At 37.5% G+C, this 25,342-nt stretch overlaps 2 pseudogenes; one reads left to right on the top strand and one right to left on the bottom strand.

Moving 5' to 3' along the window:
* The window catches only part of LOC129059981 (ADP/ATP translocase 2-like), a 119,659-nt pseudogene that overhangs the window by 24,327 nt on the left and 69,990 nt on the right, over window positions 1-25,342 (bottom strand).
* LOC112133815 (non-histone chromosomal protein HMG-17-like) lies at window positions 5,150-5,876 on the top strand (annotated as a pseudogene).

The raw sequence follows: 25,342 nt of genomic DNA, 5'->3' as shown, positions 1-25,342 counted from the left end.
GAACCCTGACATGGAGAACATCATGAAAGTTTGGAAAGATTACACCATTGAGGATGGCATTGTTATTATAGAAAAAACATGAAAACCATCAAGCCTGAAACAATAAATTCCTGGTGAAGAAAACTGCGTCCAGGTGTTGTACATGACTTCACAGGATTTATCACAGAGCCAATCAAGGAAATCATGAAAGTGATTGTGGATATGACAAAAAAAGATTGGGGGAAAGGGTTTCAAGATATAGATCTTGGAGAAAATCAAGAGCTAATAGATATCACACCAGAATTAAAAGATGATTTGATGGAGATGAGTGTTTCCAAACCTGTGACAGATTATGAGGAAGAAGATATAGAAGGAGCAATGCCAGGAAATAAATTGACATTAGACAATCTGGCAGAAGGGTTCTGATTATTCAAGACTGCTTTTGACTTCTTTTACAGCCTACACCCTTCTATGATAGAGGCACTGAGACTAAAATAAATGGTTGAAGAAGGATTGGTACCAGATAGAGACATTTTTAGAGAAATTAGAAAGCAAAAAGTTAGACAGAAATTACAAAGGATTTCTCTAGTTACACTGAGTGTAACCTGCCTCTCCTGCCTCCTGTTTCACCTCCTTCGTGTCTTCTACCTCCACCACTACTGAGACAGTGTGATCAACCTCTCCTTCTCTTCCTCCTTTTCAGCCTAGTCAACACGATGACAAGGATGAAGGCCTTTATGATGATCCATATCCACTAAATAAATGTAAATATATTTTTCTTTTCCTTTTGATTTTCTTAATAACATTCTCTTTTCTCTAGCTTACTTTATTGTAAGAATATAGTATATAATACATATAGCAAAAAAATATGTCTCAATCAACTATTTATGTTATTGGTAAGGCTTGTAGTCAACAGTAGGCTATTAAAGTTTTTGGGAAGTCAAAAGTTGTACGTGAATTTTTGACTACACAGGGGGTTGGCACTCCTAACCCTGCATTGTTCCAGGCTCGACTGTAGTCTGTACACTCTCTCATCTAAGAAGACCTTCCAGATTTTTCCAAATAGAATTAACTTTGTTCTCGTTTCTGATTCTCATAAAATTTGGTTGTATGCTCATTTCAGCCTTCCCAGTACTAATTACTTGGATATCTATATCCCCCAAAAGATTGTGAGTTCCAGGAGATAGGATGTCTGTTTAATAATAACGATAATAATTATGACAACTGACATTTAAATATTATATAGTTTACAAACAATGCCTACATACATTTTCTTATTTTTTCTTTTTTCCTCACAAGAGCCTTGTAATAGCTTTGCATTCTTTTCAGCACTGCATATAATACTTTGCATATAGTAGGCTTTTGAAAATATTTTGGGGCTTAATTAAAATTAAAACTGGATTGTGTGGGTTGAATTAAAATGCTGCCAATTCTCTGAATTTTTATGTCCTGTAAAGCAATTAAGAGAGGGAAAGAAGATTTTGAGTAATTTCACTTTTTCATTTGTATACAACCAATATATCCCTAAAACAAAAATTAAGAAAGTATTCATTAGACCATTAAAATTAATTATGACAACATCTAAACAAGGCAGGTTTTCAAATATTTATTTATTTATCTATTAGGTCAGAACATCTCTTCTTTTTCCTGCCCCCTTTGCTTGTTCACTTGAATCTTGGTCAGTATTCTGTAAGCTCCACATACAGCATGTACATTGGGGAAATGAAAAGTCACACCAGGCTTCAAGAAAGTGATTCTGTTGGTAACTAGGACCAAGCCAGTTATGCCCATTCAAGCCATTTTCTTTTAGAAGACACAGCTTCTTATAGCCCTTTGGGGCCTGCTTAAATTCTGACATTGCTCTGTTGGAAAATGAACTGAAGTTATCAACCTACATTTCACTACACAGATCACTAGTAACTACAGCTGAATTATAATCTCATATGATAACCATCCCATGAGACAAAAGCTTTCTCACCATTATGCACTCGAAGTAATCGGGTTTCTCTGCCAAGACTCTTCTATTTTCATGAGCAATTTAAAAATCACTTACAACTCAGAAAATAGGTCACCGCTTATTTCATTTTTTAAGATAGTTACAAGCAGTGTCTACCCCATGTCCAAAACCACCTCTTATTTTCATGGGACTCACATTGCCAATGGCTCTCTGAAACAGAAAGGTCATTCAAAAAGAAATGGAATGAGAGGGTGGCTAATATAAAGAACTAGGCTTTCTTTAAAAATGAAAAACAAAACCTGAGAAGAGCACTTAGAAGCTAAATAGTATTAGAATGAGAGATAAGACTCCTGGAAAAAGAATAAAAACAGAATAGAGCTGAGAACCAGAAAGGAAAGCAATGAATTAAGAAAAATTAATGGTATTTGCATGTAGAGTACATGCAAGAAGAGAAAGAAATAAAATAAATGGACTTGGAATTCCACCTACAACCCAGACATTTTTCCTGTAGGCATTCAGAATGTATTAAACAAAAGTAAAACTCTGCCAACAATAATGGCTGTGTTTCCATAGTCCTTTGATGGACCAGAGCTTGTTTTAGGGAATAAGGAACCAACTAAGGTTTTTGTGCACATGGTGACGTGGTCTATTTGTGCTTTAGAAGGGCCCCTTCTGGCAGCATTATAGAAAAATTATTGGAAGGGAAAGATCAGAATAAAGAGTTGGAAGGTACTGCAATAGTCTAGAAATGAGAGAAGAGTCTAGAATCCAAAAGTGACATTGAATTACAAGGAGATAACGAATAGAAAAGACATCAGGAGATAAATTCAATTGAACTCAGTAACTCCTGGGCTAAGGAAAGTAAAAAGGAATAAGGTGAAGCTAGGAAGAGAGTTCATTATTTTACAGTGCCTTGGATAGATGGTGGGATGGGTGTTGACTACATTAACCAGAAAATGGAAGAAAAGAGAAGGAGATAATGCCTTGAGAAGATGAGCACACTCGATGGAGCTGACCTGCACTCAGCTGCAAATCACATCATCCACATGAAGGCAACAGTTGAAATAAAAGGAGTGTCCATAATATATTAGAAAGAGTAACACTTTAAAAAAATTGTGGAAACACATTTATACTAATTGACGGATTGCTGTTACAATAATTCAATTGATTTCCATTATTCATTAAGTATATAATTAACTTCAGAGGCATTAAGATATAATGGATAGGTGTGTCCTGTTTTACCAGCTTAGAGCACAGGAAACTTCTAACATTCAGAATGTTATGACTGAGCACCTTCCCATCCTCCTTATGACAAGAATGTCTATTTTCCCTCCTCACTACTGAGTTCTAGGGATCTGTCCTTCTTGCTAACCTTCACTGAGAGAAAAATGAAACCACCTCATTAATCTACCCGAGGCCCCCTTCTCTGCCACACCACACTACTCTAGAAGGCATTAACAGTTATGCACCCTGGGCAGGCCTCCACTATGGAGAGAGAAGGCCCTCAGAGGCCTGCCTATCTGAAACGAACTAAGTTGAAGCTTCAGGGCCCCTCAACTGCAAGGGCCCCTTCATGTCCCTGGAATGGGCCCTAGCAACTTTATATTCTGAATTTTGTATTCTTTTATTTTTAAAGAAGGAACCTAATATGTTCTAAATTCAGGTCCAACAACCCCTGAATTGGCCCTTTCCCACACTCTCACTGCTGCTCTGAGAGCAGCTCCTCCACCCTGGGGAAGGAAGAAGCAGTCTCCTGCCTCTCTGTCCAGTTTATGATTGTGCCATAAGATGGTAGACCTGGGCTTCTCAGGTACAACTCTTCAGTGACAGTGGTGGAGTTTAATCATGGACAAATGCAGGAAGCATGCACGGCCCTCACCTAAGATGCTTAGATTACTGCACATGAGCTGTGATCTGATGCAGTGTTTCCCACATCACCCCAGGCTCTGGTATGAGTACCAGGCACCAGTTCCAGCTTTTTCTCTTCCAGAAGGGTTCCCCTAAGTGTCTTCTGTGGTTCTTACTGCCAACTGGTCTTAAACTAGGACACCTCAGCAACCAGACATTGTAGTGACATTGAAACTCAAAGCTTCAGGGTCTCCTTCCCATTTCTCCCCAAAGTCTCCTTGGCCTTTATGCAAATTTGAACAACTTATTCATCAACAGAAACCTTCAAGAGTAATATTTTTAAGGCAGAAAGCCAGGCACCACCTGCCTTCAGAGCTAAAGTTCCATGCCTTATAAGCCTAAGAGGGAAAATGATACTTTAACACCTTTCCTTCACAAAAAAATGATGCCCATTTCATTCATATAATTGAAATGAGCCATTAAATTTTTTTCCAGAACAAAAAAAGGCAGCTTCCATAATATATTTTTCTAGATAGAGGTACATATGTTTTGCAACCTTTAAATAGCTCATCTCATTCTCTCCATTTTCTCTCTCTCTCTCTCTCACCACACCGTGCACCATTAAAATTCTGCTTCATTGTATTTCCCTCAAAATAAGTACATGGGAATAAAACATTTATTTAGAAACGTACCTGATACAAACTGGGGTTATCCACTACCCAGGGCAAGCCTTTATGGTTCTGGGACTTATAAGATCCCTTTGAGCTCCTAAAATATTGCTTGATTTTATCAAATACACAGTGGAAATCTCTAGTTGTGAATATACTGAACGTAGCCCTTTCAATGCTTCCGTAAACCTAATGGAACCTAAACTGAAAGCTACCACCTTGATTTAAACCTTTGGAGGAATGTCAATAATTAAGGAGGCATATTCAGGATTTAACTTTATTTCAGAAGGATAAATGTCTCACATGTTAACTTGTCTTCTAATTCAATTAACTTAAATGATGTAAGAGTTCATGTTTCACTGAAATACAATTTTTTCTACTATTTTGATTTTTCTGGAAAAAATTCAAAATATTACAATATTCTGCTTTTTAGAAAATGAATCCAGCAGCAATTTTATCTTTTATTTTTCTACCTTTAAAAAGCCAAGTTGGAGTTTATTTTATGCATTATTTTTAAAACTTGGGGATAAGTAAACTTTTAAATAAGATATCAAAAAGACAAAAGACAGCAAAAATCTCTAAGAATGTTTTAAAAATGAGAAGTGAGGGGGAGACTAACTCTACAAACTATTAAAACGTGTTGTAACGTTAAATCAGGAGCAGTGTGAAGAGGCGAGAACGACCCCAGGACCGACCAAAGCCCGCGCTGGGCAACTACGTTCTGCCGCCATCACCGCCACCATGCCCAAGAGAAAGGCTGAAGGGGATGCTAAACGAGATAAAACCAAGGTAAGGGACGAACTACAGAGAAGATCCGCGAGGTTGTCTGCTAAACCTCCTCCTCCAAAGCCACAGCCCAAGACTAAAAAGGCCCCTGCAAAGAGGGGAGAGAAGGTACCAAAAGGGAAAAAGGGGAAAGCTGATGCTGGCAAGGAGGGGAATAACCCTACGGAAAATGGAGATGCCAAACAGACCAGGCACAGAAAGCTGAAGGTGCTGGAGATGCCAGGGGAAGTGTGTGCATTTTTGATAACTGGGTACGTCTGGTGACTGTACAGTTTGAAATACTATTTTCATCAAGTTTTATAAAAATGCAGAATTTTGTTTTACTTTTTTTTTAAGCTATGTTGTTAGCAGACAGAACACTTCATTGTTGTTTTAGGGGGAAGGGGCGTATGTCACTAATAGTGTCTCCGAAGCTGAATTGATATGGGGAAAACCTTTCTCTTCTAGTTTTAAGAGACTTCCTCTTGGCTACCAGGAGAAGGGATTCCCTGACTTTGACACACATGGCCGCCTTGGAACAAAAACCTTGTGGTGTGGAAAAACAAATTCGTTTTTACGTCCTCTTCTCCTTTTCCACCTTTCAGCATAGACTTAACTCCCTTAAACCCAGACATCTGTTGGGACCTGACCCCCAGTAGTTGGTTACCAGTGTGTCAGGCAATCTGGACTGTCCAGTGATGCCACTGAAATGGCACCCCTCAAAAGATCAGTTGTTCTGTTTCTAGATTGTGGATCTTCAGATAAATTCTGCCATTTTCATTTCACTTCCTGAAAGTCAGGGTTGGCTTGTGAAAAGTTATTAAACAACATGCTAAATGTGAAATGTCAACCCTCACTCTAAACTTTCCCTGTTAGAGCATCAGATGAAGGCTTCTTTGGATTTTATGGTGGCTTTCTGATTTTTGGTAGTCCATTGAAGAAGGGAGTTTGAAAGTTGTTGTATACTGTTAGAGATTGCCTACCCATGTTCTGCCTGAAATACCATGATTGTTCATGGAAAGTATCTTTAATAAAGCTGGATACAATTTGGCTTGAAAAAAAAAGTTAAATCAGTTTGACAGTAACAAAAGCATATCATTAATTAAATACACATTGGCTATTATTTTCAGTGATAATGTTATTAAAAAGACTTCTTATATTCATCCCCATTGCCCAAAGCAGCAGTCAGTCACCTAAGGTATCTATCTGAGTCGCCCTTGTCAGAATTCTCAGTTTACCAGATTGCATGTTTGCTTTCACCCAGGAATAAATGCTTGAGTGGCCTCGTCTGACTCAGCTCTGGTGATGTGTCTACAGGAGGCTCCCTTGCTGGGATCCCCTTGAACTCCTAAAATATTGTTTGATTTTATCAAATACACAGTGGAAATCTCTAGTTGTGAATATATTGAACATAGCCTTTTTGATGCTTCTGTGAACCCAATGGAACCTCAAGTGAAAGCTACCACCTTGATTTAAGCCTCTGTTGTAAAATTCTTTTGCAATTCTCCTGAGGAAATTCACTTTTGGAGGAACTGCTTTTGCTTCTGTATGAGTCCCTCAGCACTGTCATCTCATCGGTGATCTGTATGCCTCTGCTTTCTGTTTTCCAGAAACACTCACTGTCCTGGACTGCAGGTGGGGTCCTCCTTGATTTCCAGAGTTGCTATGTGTTTTATTTTTAAAGTTTATACTGTCATTTCATGGGATCTGGGAAGAAGGAGAGCGCTCTAAAATGTGGATATAGTCCACTATGTTGAAGAACTCTTTTTTTTTTTTATACTTTAAGTTCTAGGGTACATGTGCACAACGTGCAGGTTTGTTACATAGGTATACATGTGCCATGTTGGTTTGCTGCACCCATCAACTTGTCATTTACATTAGGTATTTCTCCTAATGCTATCCCTCCCCCAGCTCCCTGCACCCTGACAGGCCCCGGTGTGTGACATTCCCTGCCCTATGTTCAAGTGTTCTCAGTGTTCAATTCCCACCTATGAGTGAGAACATGCGGTGTTTGGTTTTCTCTCCCTGTGATAGTTTGCTGAGAATGATGCTTTACAGCTTCATCTATGTCCCTGCAAATGACATGAACTCATCCTTTTTTATGGCTTCATAGGTTTCCATGTTGTATATGTGCCTCATTTTCTTAATGCAGTCTATCATTAATGGACATTTGGGTTGGTTCCAAGTCTTTGCTATTGTGAATAGTATCACAATAAATATACGTGTGCATGTGTCTTTATAGTAGCATGATTTATAATCCTTTGGATAAATACCCAGTAATGGGATCGCTGGGTCAAATGGTATTTCTAGTTCTAGATCCTTGAGGAATTGCCACACTGTTTTCCACAATGGTTGAACTAATTTACACTCCCACCAACAGTGTAACAGCATTTCTATTTCTCCACATTCTCTCCAGCATCTGTCATTTCCTGACATTTTATTGATCACCATCCTAACTGGCGTGAGATGGTATCTCATTGTGGTTTTGATTTGCACTTCTCTGATGACCAGTGATGAGGAGCATTTTTTCATGTGCCTGTTGGCTGCATAAATGTCTTCTTTTGAGAAGTGTCTGTTCATATCCTTCGCCCGCTTTTTGATGGGGTTTTTTTTTTCATGTAAATTTGTTAAAGTTCTTTGTAGATTCTGGATATTAGCCCTTTGTCAGATGAGTAGATTGCAAAAATTTTCTCCCATTCCATAGGTTGCCTGTTCACTCTGATGGTAGTTTCTTTTGCTGTGCAGAAGCTCTTTCGTTTAATTAGATCCCATTTGTCAATTTTGGCTTGTGTTGCCATTGCTTTTGGTGTTTTAGTCATGAAGTCTTTGGCCATGCCTATGTCCTGAATGGTATTACCTAGGTTTTCTTCTAGGGTTTTTATGGTTTTAGGTCTAACATTTAAGTTTTTAATCCATCTTGAATTAATTTTTGTATAAGGTGTAAGGAAGGGATCCAGTTTCAGCTTTCTACATATGGCTAGCCAGTTTTCCCAGCAGCATTTATTAAATAGGGACTCCTTTCCCCATTTCTTGTTTTTGTCAGGTTTGTCAAATATCAGATGGTTATAGATGTGTGGTGTTATTTCTGAGGCCTCTGTTCTGTTTCACTGGTCTATATATCTGTTTTGGTACCAGTACCATGCTGTTTTGGTTACTGTAGCCTTGTAGTATAATTTGAAGTCAGGTAGCGTGATGCCTCCAGCTTTGTTCTTTTTGCTTAGGATTGTCTTGGCTATGGGGGGTATTTTTTGTTAATGGAACTTCATAAAGCTCCATATGAACTTAAAATAGTTTTTTCCAATTCTGTGAAGAAAGTCATTGGTAGCTTGATGGGGATGGCATTGAATCTATAAATTACCTTGGGCAGTATGGCCATTTTTATGATATTGATTCTTCCTATCCATGAGCATGGAATGTTCTTCCATTTGTTTGTATACTCCTTTATTTCATTGAGCAGTGGTTTGTAGTTCTCCTTAAAGAGCTCCTTCACATCCCTTGTAAGTTGGATTCCTAGGTATTTTATTCTCTTTGTAGCAATTGCAAATGGGAGTTCACTCATGATCTGGCTCTCTGTTTGTCTGTTATTGCTGTATAAGAATGCTTGTGATTTTTGCACATTGATTTCATATCCTGAGACTTTGCTGAAGTTGCTTATCAGCTTAAGGAGATTTTGGCTGAGATGATGTGGTTTTCTAAATACACAATGATGTCATCTGCAAACAGAGACAATATGACTTCCTTTTTTCCTAATTGAATACTCTTTATTTCTTTCTCTTGCCCAATTGCCCTGGCCAGAACTTCCAACACTATGTTGAATAGGAGTAGTGAGAGAGGGCATCCCTGTCTTGTGCCAGTTTGCAAAGGGAATGCTTCCAGTTTTTGCCCATTCAGTATGATATTGGCTGTGGGTTTGTCATAAATAGCTCTTATTATTTTGAGATAAGTTCCGTTAATACCTAGTTTACTGAGACGTTTTAACATGAAGCGCTGTTGAATTTTGTCAAAGGCCTTTTCTGCATCTATTGAGATAATCATGTGGTTTTTGTCATTCGTTCTGTTTATGTAATGGATTATGTTTACTGACTTGTGTATGTTGAACCAGCCTTGCATCCCAGGGATGAAGCTGACTTGATCATGATGGATAAGCTTTTTGATGTGCTGCTGGATTCAGTTTGCCAGTATTTTATTGAGGATTTTCACATCAATGTTCATCAGGGATATTGGTCTAAAATTCTCTTTTTTTGTTGTGTCTCTGCCAGGCTTTGGTATCAGGATGATGCTAGCCTTATAAAATGAGTTAGGGAGGATTCCCTCTTTTTCTATTGATTGAAATAGTTTTGGAAGGAATGGTACCAGCTCCTCTTTGTACCTCTGGTAGAATACGGCTATGAATCCATCTGGTCCTGGATTTTTTTTTGGTTGGTAGGATATTAATTATTGCCTCAATTTCAGAACCTGTTATTGGTCTATTCAGAGATTCAGCTTCTTCCTGGTTTAGTCTTGGGAGGGTGTAAGTGTCGAGGAATTTATCCATTTCTTCTAGATTTTCTAGTTTATTTGCATAGAGGTGTTTATAGTATTCTCTCATGGTAGTTTGTATTTTGTGGGATCAGTGGTGATACCCCCTTTATCATTTTTTATTGCATCTATTTGATTCTTCTCTCTTTTCTTCTTTATTAGTCTTGCTAGCGGTCTATCAATTTTGTTGATCTTTCCAAAAAACCAGCTCCTGGATTCATTGATTTTTTGAAGGGTTTTTTGTGTCTCTCTCTCTTTTGGTTCTGCTCTGATCTTAGTTATTTCTTGCCTTCTGTTAGCTTTTGAATTTGTTTGCTCTTGTTTCTCTAGTTCTTTTAATTGTGATGTTAGGGTGTTGATTTTAGATCTTTCCTGCTTTCTCTTGTGGGCATTTAGTGCCATAAATTTCCCTCTACACACTGCTTTAAATGTGTCCCAAAGATTCTGGTATGTTGTGTCTTTGTTCTCATTGGTTTCAAAGAACATCTTTATTTCTGCCTTCATTTCGTTATGTACCCAGTAGTCATTCAGGAGAAGGTTGTTCAGTTTCCGCATAGTTGAGCAGTTTTGAGCAAGTTTCTTAATCCTGAGTTCTAATTTGATTGTACTGTGGTCTGAGAGACAGTTTGTTGTGATTTCTGTTCTTTTACATTTGCTGAGGAGTGTTTTACTTCCAATTATGTGGTCAATTTTAGAATAAGTGTGTGTGATGTGGTGCTGAGAAGAATGTATATTCTGTTGAGTTGGGGTGGAAAGTTCTGTAGATGTCTATTAGGTCCACTTGGTGCAGAGTGGAGTTCAAGTCCTGGATATCCATGTTAACCTTCTGTCTTGTTGATCTGTCTAATATTTACAGTGGGGAATTAAAGTCTCCCATTATTATTGTGTGGGAGTCTAAGTCTCTTTGTAGGTCTCTAAGGACTTGCTTTATGAACTTGAGTGCTCCTGTATTGGGTGCATATATATTTAGGATAGGTAGCTCTTCTTGTTGAATTGATCCCTTTACCATTATATAATGGCCTTCTTTGTCCCTTTTGATCTTTGTTGGTTTAAAGTCTGTTTTATCAGAGACTAGAATTGCAACCCCTGCTTTTTTTTTGTTTTCCGTTTGCTTGGTAGATCTTCCTCCATCCCTTTGTCTTGAGCCTATGTGTGTCTCTTCACATGAGATGGGCCTCCTGAATACAGCACACTGATGGGTCTTGACTCTTTATCCAATTTGCCAGTCTGTGTCTTTTAATTGGGGTATTTAGCCCATTTACATTTAAGGTTCATATTGTTATGTGTGAATTTGATCCTGTCATTATAATGTTAGCTGGTTATTTTGCCCGTTAATTGATACGGTTTCTTCCTAGCATCGATGGTCTTTATAATTTGGCATGTTTTTGCAGTGGCTAGTAACAGTTGTTCTTTTCCATGTTTAGTGCTTCCCTCAGGAGCTCTTGTAAGGCAGGTGCAGTGGTGACAAACTCCCTCAGCATTTGCTTGTCTGTAAAGGATTTTATTTCTCCTTCACTTATGAAGCTTAATTTGGCTGGATATGAAATTCTAGATTGAAAATTATTTTGTTTAAGAATGTTGAATATTGGCCCCCACTGTCTTCTGGCTTGTAGAGTTTCTGCCGAGAGATCCACTGTTAGTCTGATGGGCTTCCCTTTGTGGGTAACCCGACCTTTCTCTCTGGCTGCCCTTAACATTTTTTCCTTCATTTCAACTTTGGTGAATCTGATAATTATGTGTCTTAGGGTTGCTCTTCTCAAGGAGTACCTTTGTGGTGTTCTCTGTATTTCCTGAATTTGAATGTTGGCCTGCCTTGCTAGATTGGGGAAGTTCTCCTGGATAATATCCTGCAGAGTGTTTTCCAAGTTGGTTCCATTCTCCCCGTCACTTTCAGGTACACCAATCAAACATAGATTTGGTCTTTTCACATAGTACCATATTTCTTGGAGGCTTTGTTTGTTTCTTTTTACTCTTTTTTCTCTAATCTTGTCTTCTCACTTTATTTCATTAATTTGATCCTCAATCACTGATATCCTTTCTTCCATTTGATCAAATCAGCTATTGAAGCTTGTGCATGCAGCACAAAGTTCTCTTGCCATGGTTTTCAGCTCCATCAGGTAATTTAAGGTCTTCTCTACACTGTTTATTCCAGTTAGCCATTTGTCTAACCTTTTTTCAAGGTTTTTAGCTTCCTTGCAATGGGTTAGAACATGGTCCTGTAGCTTGGAGTAGTTTGTTATTACTGATCTTCTGAAGCCTACTTCTGTCAGCTCATCAAAGTCATTTTCCATCCAGCTTTGTTCTGTTGCTGGCAAGGAGCTGCGATCCTTTGGAGGAGAAGAGGCACTCTGGTTTTTAGAATTTTCAGCTTTTCTGCTCTGGTTTCTCCCCATCTTTGTGGTTTTTATCTACCTTTGGTCTTTGATGTTGGTGATCTACAGATGGTGTTTTGGTGTGGATGTCCTTTTTGTTGATGTTGATGCTACTCCTTTCTGTTTGTTAGTTTTCCCTCTAACAGTCAGGACCCTTAGTTGCAGGTCTGTTGGAATTTGCTGGAGGTCTACTCCAGACCCTGTTTGCCTGGGTATCACCAGAGGAGGCTGCAGAACAGCAAATATTGCAGTACAGCAAATATTGCTACCTGATCCTTCCTTTGGAAGCTTCATCCCAGAGGGGCACCCACCTGTATGAGGTGTCTGTCGGCCCCTACCGGGAGGTGTCTCCCAGTTAGGCTACACAGGGGTCAGGGACCCATGTGAGGTAGTCTGTCCATTCTCAGAGCTCAAACATCATACTGGGAGAACCACTGCTCTCTTCAGAGCTGTCGGACAGGGATGTTTAAGTCTGCAGAGGTTTCTGCTGCCTTTTGCTCAGCTATACCCTGCCCACAGAGGTGGAGTCTATAGAGGCAGTAGGCCTTGCTGAGCTGCAGTGGGCTCCGCCCAGTTCGAGCTTCCTGGCAGCTTTGTTTACCTACTCAAGCCTCAGCAATGGTGGATGCCCCTCCCCCTGAAGAACTCTTTTATGTTATATAATCAAATCAATTATCTCCCAAAATGAGTTTTTTCTTTGATACTTACTTCTATGTTTCTTTGGATAATATTTGGCATTTTATAACTAATTCTTTAATTAGCTTGATTTTTTCTCCAAAAATGTAACCTATTATCCTAGTAACATTTATAAAATTATTAATTATTTTCTCTTTTTCCCTTTAAGAAAACTCATATGTCCATATTTATATAAAAACATGTCTAAAATATAATGATTGAAAAAAAGAAGTTGCAGATAAATTAGTTTATGTTTGAAAAAAGGAGAAAATTTTATATATAGTTCACTATATATTATGCATTATATATACTTGTGTATAAATAGAAACATTATGGTAGACTGGGAATCAAAATGTTAATTTCTTTTGGAGAGTAGAAATGGGAGAAAGTCAGAGGTGAGGGAATCGTAATTTCAAGAGCAGAGATAGTGTGGACTAAGAGAAACAGCAGCCAACAGCTGGTTGGCAGAAAAAAGGCTAGGACCAGCTGACTCTAGCATTTGCTGAAAAATAAAATCACTAGTGCACATGTTCACAAATTGAACATTTAAAAAAATAGCTAACATGTATTGAAATCTTACTATATGCCAGGTACTCTTCTCATAGCTTTAGATGTACTGATTCATTTACTCCTCATAACAAACTTATGCAGGTAAGTACTACTCATCACAATTGTAAAGACAGGGAAACTGGAGCACAAAGTGGTTAGGTAAATTTTCCTGTATATGCTGTGTATGGCACAGACAAGACTTGACTCCAGTTGATGTGGTATTAGAGCCCCCCTTAATTGCTATGTTCCATTGCACAGCTTTAATCATCACCTCCTGAGACTGAAGCTTTTCTCACACCCTGCTTACAGTCACCGGTGCTCCTAAAAGCAGAACCTATATTCCAACCATACAAATGAAAGGCTTCACTTTGAAGAAATGAAATATACTCTAAAGGTAAATACTATGTTATTTAAACATTCATCTGAAAGCATAGTCTGGAAATGAAAGAGTTAACAAATATTTGAGAAAAACCTAGAGCAAAGAAAACATAAATTCCAAGAAAGAGATTTAACTCCCAAGAAAACAGAGTTAACATAGAAAATAGAATAAAATAGCCAAGCAAATATCTCTGAAAATCCTATTTTCAGAGATACAAGGGGTTGTGTTCACACATACTACACACAGATTGGAGTTCTTGATTAAAACATGATTACCGAAATTAAAAACAGATTATCTAACAGAATGAACATAAAAGATCAAGTTAGTGAATTGAAAGACTAAGCAATTCTCTCAAGATATTACGTGAAAGCAAGAGCATAAAAGTATAAGAAAAAATGTTGAAATAGAATCAGAGGTTCTGTGATAGGCAGAATAATGATCCTTCAACGATGTACCACATCCTGCATCCTAATCCCTAGAACCTGTGAATATGTTACCTTACATAACAAAAGTGACTTTGCAACTGTGAGTAAATTAGGGCTCTTGATATGGGGAGATTATCCTGGATTACTTACATAGGCCCAATGTAAGGACTTACATAAGTAGGATCCCTTATGTAGGGTCCTTATACATGAAAGAGCAAGGAGGATCAGAGGCTTAAAACAACACAGATTTATTACCTTAAAGTGCTGTAGTTCAGAAATCTGAAATGGGTTTCACTGGGATAAAATCAAGGAGTTGGTGGGGGCTGCATTCCTTTCTGGAGGATTCTCTGGGGGAGGATCCATTTCCTTGCCCCTTCCAGCTTCTAGAGGCTGCCTCCTTGGCCCTTGGCATCCATCTTCAAAGCTAGCAACAGTGCATAGAGTTCTCACTTCACATTGTTGACCTCCTCTTTTGACTCCTTCTTCCACATTTATGAACCCTTGGGTCCATCCCTAGAGTCCAAACCAATCTCGCTATTTTAAGGTCAGCTGATTAGCAACCTTAGTTTCATCTACTGTCTTAAATACCCCTTTGCCACATAATGTAACATATTCATAGGTTCTGGGAATTCACACATGGACATGTTTAGGGGACCAATATTCTGCCTACTAATCCTGCCCCCTATTCCTAACTTTAAATGCCTCCCAACTTTACAATGTAGATCATTTCAGGCATGCCCAAATCTACCTTTAAACTTTCCCATTCCAATATACTCTTGGAAGGTGGGGTTTGGTGGGGGACAGAGGGTTGTTTTTTAGTGTACGCAGACAAAAATATATTGGGTGTCCTGCCCAGTGTACTCTTCAGGGATTTGCAGCCTTTTGTGGGCTTTGGGCTACCTTGCAAGTCTGTAAATTGTAGAAAACTAGAAAACTGATAATAATGCAAATGACTTTGTTTATAGAAATGCAAATATTGCCTGGGGGAATACAACTGATTATTGCCCTATAGATATTGACCTAATTTGCCAGTTTGTATTCATTTTTCAAGTCTTAGCATGTCTATATATTTGTTTTCTCTTTGAATACTCCTTTGAAATGAGTTGTAACATTTTATTGATTCCCTCATTAATTAATGAGTTAAATAAAATTTTGCCACCTATTCACAATTACACTCCTTTTAAAATTTTTCCTTTAACAGTAAAAATTTTATTATAAATATATAGTCACTGGAAAATTTTCTTCAACTCAGATGTCCATAGAAACGTAGTTAATTATTTGTTAAAATTTCTCTGATGTCCTTTACAAGAGATCCCACCTACTCACTGGAGATGGAGTGGTGAGCAATCTAATGTTAACCCAATCCAGATTAAAATTTAGTCTTATCCAATAATATAAACTCAGGTTTAACCCGGTCTTTTCCACTCAATCTCTCAGTTTCCCTCTTACTTCTTTTCACTTCTTTTATGTTTATAGAGAGCAGGGTGGGATTATAATGACCTAATTACTTCCTCACTGGATTCTCAGTGGCTCTGCAGACCACTCTAAGTCTTTATTCCATCTTGCACATGGCCTCCAACCTAGAGGTCCATGCTAAAACCTCATTTCTCCCCAGCAGTCTCCATGAGGGGCCTAGTGCTTCTCAACTCAGTGTGGACACCATACTGACACCCAGAGAGGGTTGGGAGAGCCAGCTAGACCCTCTTTTGCCGTATAACACAATTTGTCTGAGAGGAGAAATGTGGGATTTAAAATGCATAAAATATACTTCAGTATTTTTTTTAATTTTATGACAACTAGAGATGTTTTAAAGTTGCAATTGAAAGAGGAAAAAAATCTGGAGTTTACACCCAAAAGCATAAGTAACGGTTCCTCTGGACACTGGAATTATGATGGCTTTCAAAGTTCCTTTTCCTTTTCTATATTTTCTGATTTTTAGTAAAGAATATATAAAACTTTTTGTTTAGGATTGCCCTGGCTATTGGGGCATTTTTTTATTTTTGGTTCCATATGAATTTTACAGTAGTATTTTTCTATTTCTGTAAAAAAAAAAGATGTTAGTAATTTGATTGAAAGAGTGTTGAATCTATAGATAGCTTTGGGCATTCTGGCCATTTTTAATGGTATTGATTCTTCCAATCCATGAGCAGGAAATGTTTTTCTATTTGTTTGTGTCATCTATTATTTTTTTCAGCAGTGTTTTGTAATTCTCTTTGTAGAGATCTTCCACCTCCTTGGTTAGATGTATTCCTAAGTATTTTATATATTTCTTGGTTATTATAAAGAGGACTGAGTTCTTGATTTGACTCTCAGCTTGAACGTTAGATTGGAAACAAGAAAATGTGGTAACATACACCATGGGATACTATGCAGCCATTAAAAAGAATGAAATGATGTCTTTTGCAGCAACATGGCTGCAGCTGGAGGCCATTATCCTAAGTGAATTAGCACAGGAACAGAAAACCAGATACCACATGTTCTCACTTATAGGTGGGAGCTAAACATTGGTTACTCATGGACATACAGATGGCAACAATAGACACTGGGGACAGGTAGAGGGAGGAGGTTGGGAGGGAAAGGGTTGAAAACCTACCTATTGAATACCATGCTCATTACCTGGGTGATGGGATCATTTGTACCCTAAACCTCAGCATCATGCAATATATTCATGTAACAAACCTGCACATGTACCCTCTGAATTGAAAAGTTAAAATTATTTACAAAAAAGGAATATATAAATGTAACAAATTATTTATAAAAAAGAATATATAAAAGTAATAAAAGTCATTTTAAAGAAAGTTACAAAATCGTATGACTAATGTGCCCTCAACATGTTAAAAAAGTGTATACAAAAAAGATATAAATAAATTACACTGAGACGTTAACAGTGATTGTTTAAGATTGTGCGCAATGTTTTTGTGTGTATGTATCTATTAAAATGTAGGGCTACAACAAAACAGTTTCTGATATTGATTGGACTCAGCTGTTTCGAGCCTGGTGCTAATCAGCCTAGACTTCAGTTGGGTAATAGTCCCTTCAGAAATATTGTGTTCCACAGATATCGACTAAATTTCAATGTATTTAATATGGTCAGGCTTTGTGTCCCCACCCAAATCTCATCTTGAATTTTAATTCCCATAATCCTCATAATCCCCACCTGTCAAGGAAGAGACCAGGTGGAGGTAATTCAATCATGGGGATGGTTTTCCCCATGCTGTTCTTGCGATCGGGAGTGAGTTCTCACGAGATCTGGTGGTTTTATAAGGGAGTCTTCCTACTTCACTCGACACTTCTCCTTCTAGCTGCCTTGTGAAAAAGGTGCCTTGCTTTCTCCTTCACCTTCCGCCATGATTTTAAGTTTCCTGAAGCCTCCCCAGCCATGCTGAACTGTGAGTCAATTAAGCTTGTTTCCTTTGTAAATTATCCAGTCTTGGGCAGTTCTCTACAGCAGTATGAAAATGGACTAACACAGTATTTATCAAGGTTCTACAAAGGAACAGAATCTATAGCAATGTGTGTGTGTCTGTGTCTGTTTATATATAGAGAGCATCCAAGTCTTGTTTCTTATTTAAGCAAGAATGATCACAGTGTTTCATATTAAATATGGTGTGTATATATATGTAGTCTCTGATGCATATACTTAAGTTGAAGAGTGGTCTTTCTAGCCATAGCTTAGTAATAATGTTTTAGTTTTGTTGCCACTGCTGTTGTTTCAGATCAGGAATGGATGTAATAGGGATTTTTCTTCCAAAATGCATTAACAGATTTTTTTATTGCAAGCCATCCTTCAATTACTGAGCTAGGTCTGACTTAGCCATGATATATCCCTCCTTTTAACATGTGTCAGAATTTTGTTATTTAGGTTTTTTGTATCTGTGTTCATAACTGAGGTTGGCTTGTGGTTTTCCTTTTTTCTACTACCTTGTCCAATTAAGGTATGAAGATCATGCTTACATAATAAGGTGAGAAACTTGTCATCATTTTATTATATATATATATATACATATATATATATATAGAGAGAGAGAGAGAGAGAGAGAAATTTATTTTTTAAAATTGGCTCACACAATTGTAGGGCCAGAAAGTCCAAATTTTGCAAGGCAGGCCAGCAGGCCAGAGACCCAGGGGAAGAGTTGACATTGCAGCATCAAGTCCAAAGTCAGTCTGGAGGCAGAATTCCTTTTTTCTCAGGGGATCTTAGTCTTTGCTCTTAAGGCCTTCAACCAACTGGATGAGGCCTACCCACTTTATGGAGGGTAATCTGCTTTACTTAGTGTGTACTGATACAAATGTTAATCACATCTTTAAAAAGGCATCCACAGTAAAATCTAGACTGGCGTTCCACTAAACAACTGGACACCATATTCTGGCCAAATTAGCACATAAAATTAACTGTCACAATCCCTATCTTCATAATTCTTTCTTACCTCATTGTAATCTCTCAAAAGATATTCCGCTTCCTTGTTAATGCTAACCCCTCCACATGAGCTCTTGATCTCCCCTGCTTCTGTCTCCTCCAAAAATTTTTCAAAATGATTTATTTTTTTCTGTTGTGTTATGAATCGCTTCATTCTCACTCATCTCTCCCTCCAGGTAAACTTGTTCAAGTCTGCCCTCATTTTAAATAACATTTCCTCATTGTATTAAACTTTCTAGCTACTACACTTTGGTCTGCTTAACTTCATTAGCAAATATCTTTTTAAAAATTTATTTATTATTTTAATTGTCTTTTTCTATGATCTGAAGCAATTCATAATCATAGGGATTGTCTGAACCTTACAGGTTTCCTAGAATTCTTCACATGGGACATGAGACTTTTAAAACTAGATCTTTGACTGCCTATTTAATTTATTCTATTATGGCTTATTGATTTAGGCTTCTGTTTTGTTTTGCTTGTGTATGAGAGTAAATTTATGTTTTACAAATATATCTGAAATTCTGTTAACTCTAGGGTAATATACAAAGTAATCAAGCTCATTTACACATTCAGATGGTTACAGCTTTAATGAAGCTCTTATTTAACAATCAATTTTGACACCAAAATATAATAAAGACATATGGAATCTGCTATTCTTCTAGCTTCTGCTATTCTTCTAGCTTGTCGTAGATATTAACCAAAACCTGGCTTGTGTTGAGACAGGAAAACATTTTTGTCAATTAAAAAAAAAAAACTTGTTCACTTCCATTTTAATCTTTTAAATGGTTATTTCTTTCTGTAGTGTTTCTATTCTTACTGCATCCTTTATTTCCAAGTAGTTTTTATTTCTTTTTATTTTCATTTCCTCTATTTCATGCTGAGAGCTTATTTCTTGTCTTTTACCCACATCAATACATAAGCTTTTGCTATTTTGTTTCTTGCATTCTTTTTTTCTACCTTAAAGTTATCTGTTTATACTTGTGTTTTCTTTTTCATTTCTCAGAGTTGATTTTTTTAACTCTTCTCTATTCAACTTTGGCAATATATATTTTTCTAAAAATTAGACGTGTAAAATTTATTGACTGATTTTTAAAAATCATCAATTTTATCTGTTTTATTAAGTTATTGGCATAATGACAAACAGAGCAGTATCATTTTTAACAGTTCCTTTTGCTCTATAATTTCGGTTATTTTTCAGTCTTAATGTGGTTGATATCTTCTCTTTTTTAAATTTTACAGCCTTGCTTACTTTTGTAGTTTTTTTTCACGATCTTTTCAAAACACTAGTTTATGGGGGTGGGGGTCGGGGGGGGCGAGGGTTATCGATAAAGTTAACTAGAGTCATTTTCTTGGTGCATGCACAGAGAGAGATCTTGCGTCTCCTCCTCTTTTTACAACAGCATTAATGCCATCATGATGCTCCACCCTCAGGATTTCATCTAACCCTAATCACCTCTCAAAAGTACCTCCAAATACCATCACACTGGGGATTAGGGTTTCAACATATGAATTTGGAGGGGACACAAACATTCAACCCATAACACGACTACTGTTTCCTACCCTTGCTCTAGTGTTTTGTGTTGTAAGAACTATTTTAAAGCCGTCTAGTGGAGGGCCTCCCTTCAATTTTCTTTATTGCGTCTTTCTGGAAATTCTATTAGGTCATATCTCTTAATCCATTTCTCACATTTACATCTCCTTATTATGCTTACTCCTGAAGCTTTTTTCTTTTTGTTAATGGCAGTAGTACATGGACACAATAACAAATCAAATAGTAAAGGAAAAGTGACCCCCTCCCATCTTATCACTCAGTCCCTACCTACAGGCCCTAACTGCTCTTTGTGCCTTTTTAAAAAAATTTTTTCTGGTCATAATGCCAAGTAATATGTTTATACCTCTATTCCTTATCTCCCTGATATGAAAGATAGTGATATAGTTCAATTATGTTACCTTCCTCTATGTTACTATGTTCTTTCCTCTCTCCCCCAAATTTGATATCTGTAACATAGCTTTAGCTCTACTAATAGTTATCTTAATCCAATCAACTTTGGCAGGTTTTTTAAAAATATATTTTACTTTTTGGAGCAGTTTTAGGTTCTCAGCAAAAGCAAAACTGAGCATAAGGTACAGAGATTTCTTACATCTCCACTTCAATAGAGTATTTTTTTTATTCCACAGTTTGTAAGAAGGAATATTAATAATCAATTATAATAGTGATCCTAAAACCAAAGACAAAGGGATTATTGTCTTATATTACACTAATTGTTTAAGATTGTGCCTTATTTTCTTTTTAATATTGAGATCATAGCTTTCTTATTCACCTTTCTTTCTTCTCTCTTTTTGCTTCTGTTTTAGTCTGTTTCGGCTACTATAATAAAATATGAAGTGGGTGGCTTATAAACAACAGAAAATGATTTCTCACAGTTCTGGAGGCTAGAAAGTCCAAGATCAAGTTATCAGCAAATTCAGTATCTGGCAAGGCCTCTTGGTTCACAGACAGCTATAGTCTTGCTGTGTCCATAGCCTGCTCTCATGAGCTAGCCCCTCCCACGAATACCTTACACTGGGAGTTAGAATTTAGCAAACATTCAGTCTACAACACATCATATCTCCTTATTACATGATGCTCTTTTTTTTATACTTTTTTCTTCATACCACCTATTCTTGAGTTCCCTATCATTTTCCTGAAGATGTCTCTCCGGGGAATCTATCTACCCATCCTCTGTTCCTCTCTGCACTGGTTACTCTTCAGGCCTGTTCTGCAGTTGTTTTCCAAATATCTCTCTTCACTGCCCTCCCGGGCCGAGGCTTCTGTTTGCTGAATTGCATGCTGTCTTCTTCTTGGTCGGTTTGCCCCTAATTTTATTGGTTACATCCTCAAGGGCAATTACATTTTTAACTTCTAAAAGTCTTTCATGCTCTCTAATTGTTCTTTTTCCTAACAACCTTTTATTGACTTTTCTTTGCAATATCCCCATGAGAATATTTTTTAAGTTCTCAGTCCTTCCATTTTCTCTACTGCTTCTGTAGTTTGTGTACTTGTTCCTATTGGTCCTCCTTTTCATTTAGTTGCTTTTCTTCAAATATTTGATGATGTTTTGTTGTTCATTCTTATTTATGAATGAGAAGCTTAATTGATTACCTAGTAATCAATTGGTATGGGTTTTCTCTCCCATGAATGGCAGAGTAGACTGCAGGGCTTATGTAACTGGGTGCAGCCTATTTATTAGAAGGCTTCACTTTAGGGCACCTGGGCATGGAGCAGGCAGGCTAGCTGGAGTTCCCAGTTGCTAAAATAAGAAGGGATTTTCTGGCCTGGCACAGTGGCTCACGCCTGTAATCCCAGCACTTTGGGAGGTGAAGGTGGGAGGATCACTGAGGTCAGGAGTTCAAGACCAGCCTGGCCAACATGGCAAAACCCCATCTCTACTAGAAATACAAAAATTAGCTGGGTGTGGTGGCGTGCACCTGTAATCCCACCTACTCAGGAGGCTGAGGTAGGAGAATCGCTTGAACCTGGGGGGCAGAGGTTGCAGTAAGCCAAGGTCGCACCACTGCACTCAAGCCTGGGAGATAGAGTGAGACTCCATCTCAAAAAAAAAAAAAAAAAGAAAAAAAAAACAAAAACAAAAAAAAAGGAATTTTCTGTGACAGTGGCTATCCTCCCTCCTGGACAGGGCTTTTTTATTCCTTTAGTTTGACTGCATTTCTCTCTCAGACAGCTGTATCCTCCTTAGAATTCTATCCTAGCTGGTGTATAAGTTTTCTTTGGCCTGTATCTTGAGGATTTTAGCTTTAGGTTAGTGATGCTTTTGCAATTCAGTTGTTGGGGCTCCTATCCTAATTAAATTATTAATTATATTTTTATTGCCCAGTGCTCTGCTCAGTTCCTGGTATTTCTTCAGTCTATTTTTAGAATTTCAGTGGATTTTGTCTTATCGTCTCAGTGGTTTCCTCATGTACATAATGTATTTTGGGTTTCCTCAACTCTTGTCAATCCAAGCCCATTGATTTTTTTTTCTTTGGGTGCACCTCACAATTTCTGGTTTGCTGATAGTGACTTTTCCTGCTTGCTAGTGCTGATATGGCTATACATGACACACAGTCTATAAATGTAAGGGATTTGGGTCTGTATTTACATAGACATCAAATTCATTCCCCTGGTTTATGTATTCTTATAGAGGTCGTTTAAGCTAGTCATTTGGTGGGATAGTTTTAATTTCTTGCTTCAAGCCACAGTGTTATTACCCTGCCCTGAAAATGTTACATTGACCTTTTTCTATGTGAGCAAGTGGTTCGTACTTACTGGGCAATCATACTTTCCAGAAATTTGAAGTGTCTGAAACTTTATATTGGCACATGGCTATTGCTCTATGTATAGTTGTATTTTTTTGTGTGTAATTAATAAGCCACCAGCCCATGATGCTAAATTCTAAGAGCAAAGATGTCTTTAAAATGAAACTGAATGCTTTAGCTTTCCTTTATAGCACTTTGTATCATCATAGACTCCTGAATTGTTTCTTCAGCATGATAGCCTTCAACCAAATAAACATATGACACCTACTGACTACATTTATTTTTCCACTTTGGAAAGACCCATCGTGGTAGAAGGGGATGTTAATAGACTTGCCCAGTGGAGCTTAATAAGTTAGTTCTTAAAAGAGGAACTGAAGGGAATGGTAATAACACAGATTCTCAATAGCTCAATGGCCCTCCCCAGCAGAGAAAAGGCTGACCTCATTTCTGGATTACTCTCTGACATAAATTTCTCAGTCACAGCATATTTCAGAGAATTTTACATGAAACGCAGGAAAACCACATTCCACCCACATTTGGTCTTGACAGAGACTCATGTTGTGACATATATACTTTTCTATTATGTATACTAGAAAAGAAAAATCTCAGAATGGAAATTAGGGAACTTGCTGGGCTTACCAAAACTGAAAATATAACTGTGGCTGGGTTCTTGTAGAACTGGGTGACAAAGAAATTGTCTTCTATAAGTTTCAGAAGAGACGGTATTTTTATGTGGGTAACCTTTGAGAACCAGCAAATCACTAACATGGAAGATACCCAAATTCCCCATCTTAAGAATATAGTAGAAGTGTAATTTTAAGATTAAAATGCAAGTCCACACATATGTAGCTAAGAACACAAGCCCTCTAAGATGAGCCAAGAAAAAAAATTACTGATGTTTGACTCAGTTAGCTATTCTTTCTGACAGGAGATTAAAGCCGCCTGTGAGATTTCTTTGACTCGTGACTCATTTAATTCGTTTAGACATTGCCAGCAGAGCAAGCTACGACAAAGCAGATCCATCTTAACATGCTTACTCCTGGCTGTTCTAATAAAGAAAAATAATTGAATTGCTGATTTTGATTTTTCAAAATGCACTCAGCATTTGAGTATTTGGCTTCTCACTCCAAATAAACATAGAAATATTTATTACATCATCTTCTTCCCCAGAGTGAATGGGAAAAAAAGCACACACACAGAATTAGCTCCAGGTAGCCTTTAAACTAGTGTAGCACTGAAGTATGTTTGCTATATTTAGTTTATTATAATTGAAGTTTTAACTTAAAATCTTACTGTCTTATTTAGAAGAAGCACTAGTTCAAAGCACATAGGTCTAAGTGGATAAATGAATAACGCTGATGTTAAGCACATTTATTATGAATGTTATTTCTCAAGATGAATCTGCTGCAGCGGAGAAGAATCAGTCCTGGTTAAAGTGAGCAGTAGGTAGAGCTGAAACAACAAGCTGGTCGTCAGACATATTTATTCAGCCTGAACAGTGTTTTAAAAAAAATGCATAAACATTTGAAAATCAGGAGACTCCACATAAAAATTCAGACGTGGTTCCCTTGCAAATGTATAGGAATTAGCAACGGGAAAGCTCATTTCCAATCCTCAGGTGCTAAGTAGCAGTAGATTCCTCCATTGCTTGCAGTGTGGGCACACGCACTTCACCAAGCTGGCCTCATTCGTATTTCCTGCCTGATCCGTAACACAGGTTTGGGACCACTGATAAAGACGGTAAAGCTTAAAACTTAGAATTAAAAGACCTCTATACTCATTCCACTATTAGCACCAAGGCAATGCTCATTTGGATGTAGCTAGCATCTAAACAGCTAGATCTTATCCAAATATACTGATGATGGGCTGTGTATCATCATTAAGAGGCAGCTTTACCACAGCTATGTCCAATGCATGGCAAACTTGCTCAATTAATTACTTTACAACAAAGTGGATGGTCTCTGTATCTTGACTAGGATGGGAGGGGAGAGGGTTATAATTAAAGTCGTATCTAGAACCTGGAACTTTAGATATTATCTAATTTAAACTTCACAATAAAGTCAGGAGGCTGGTGTTTTATAGATGGAAAAGCAAAGTTAAGGAAAATAAGCTGACTTGATGTTAAACGATTACTAAGTGGTAGGGAAGCTATTCAAAGCCAAGTCTGTGTGACTAAAAAAAAAAAACAAACCAAAAAAACTACATTTTATCAATTTTACAACATCTCTTTGGAGACATATCCCCTCTCAATAAAATGAGGAGAATGTTAATCCTTTGACTCTCAGAGGTATGCACTATATTAATGATATCATTTTTATGTTTGTGATTCTATGGGGGGATATTAGCTCATATTACCAATATTTCAAGCTTTAAAATATAGAAAACTTTAAACAGAACCCTTTTATACAACCTCCCAGTGAGCAGTTATCCTCCCTTATATGAGTTTGGCAGCAGCTATAATAGAAAGTCAAATTAGCAGTGGCTCAAACACATT

This window comes from Pongo abelii, chromosome 5 (genome assembly GCF_028885655.2).
Source record: "Pongo abelii isolate AG06213 chromosome 5, NHGRI_mPonAbe1-v2.0_pri, whole genome shotgun sequence".
In the NCBI taxonomy this organism is placed as follows: domain Eukaryota; kingdom Metazoa; phylum Chordata; class Mammalia; order Primates; family Hominidae; genus Pongo; species Pongo abelii.
Note: the sequence above shows the minus strand (reverse complement) of the source record. Positions and strands in the feature narration are given on the sequence as shown.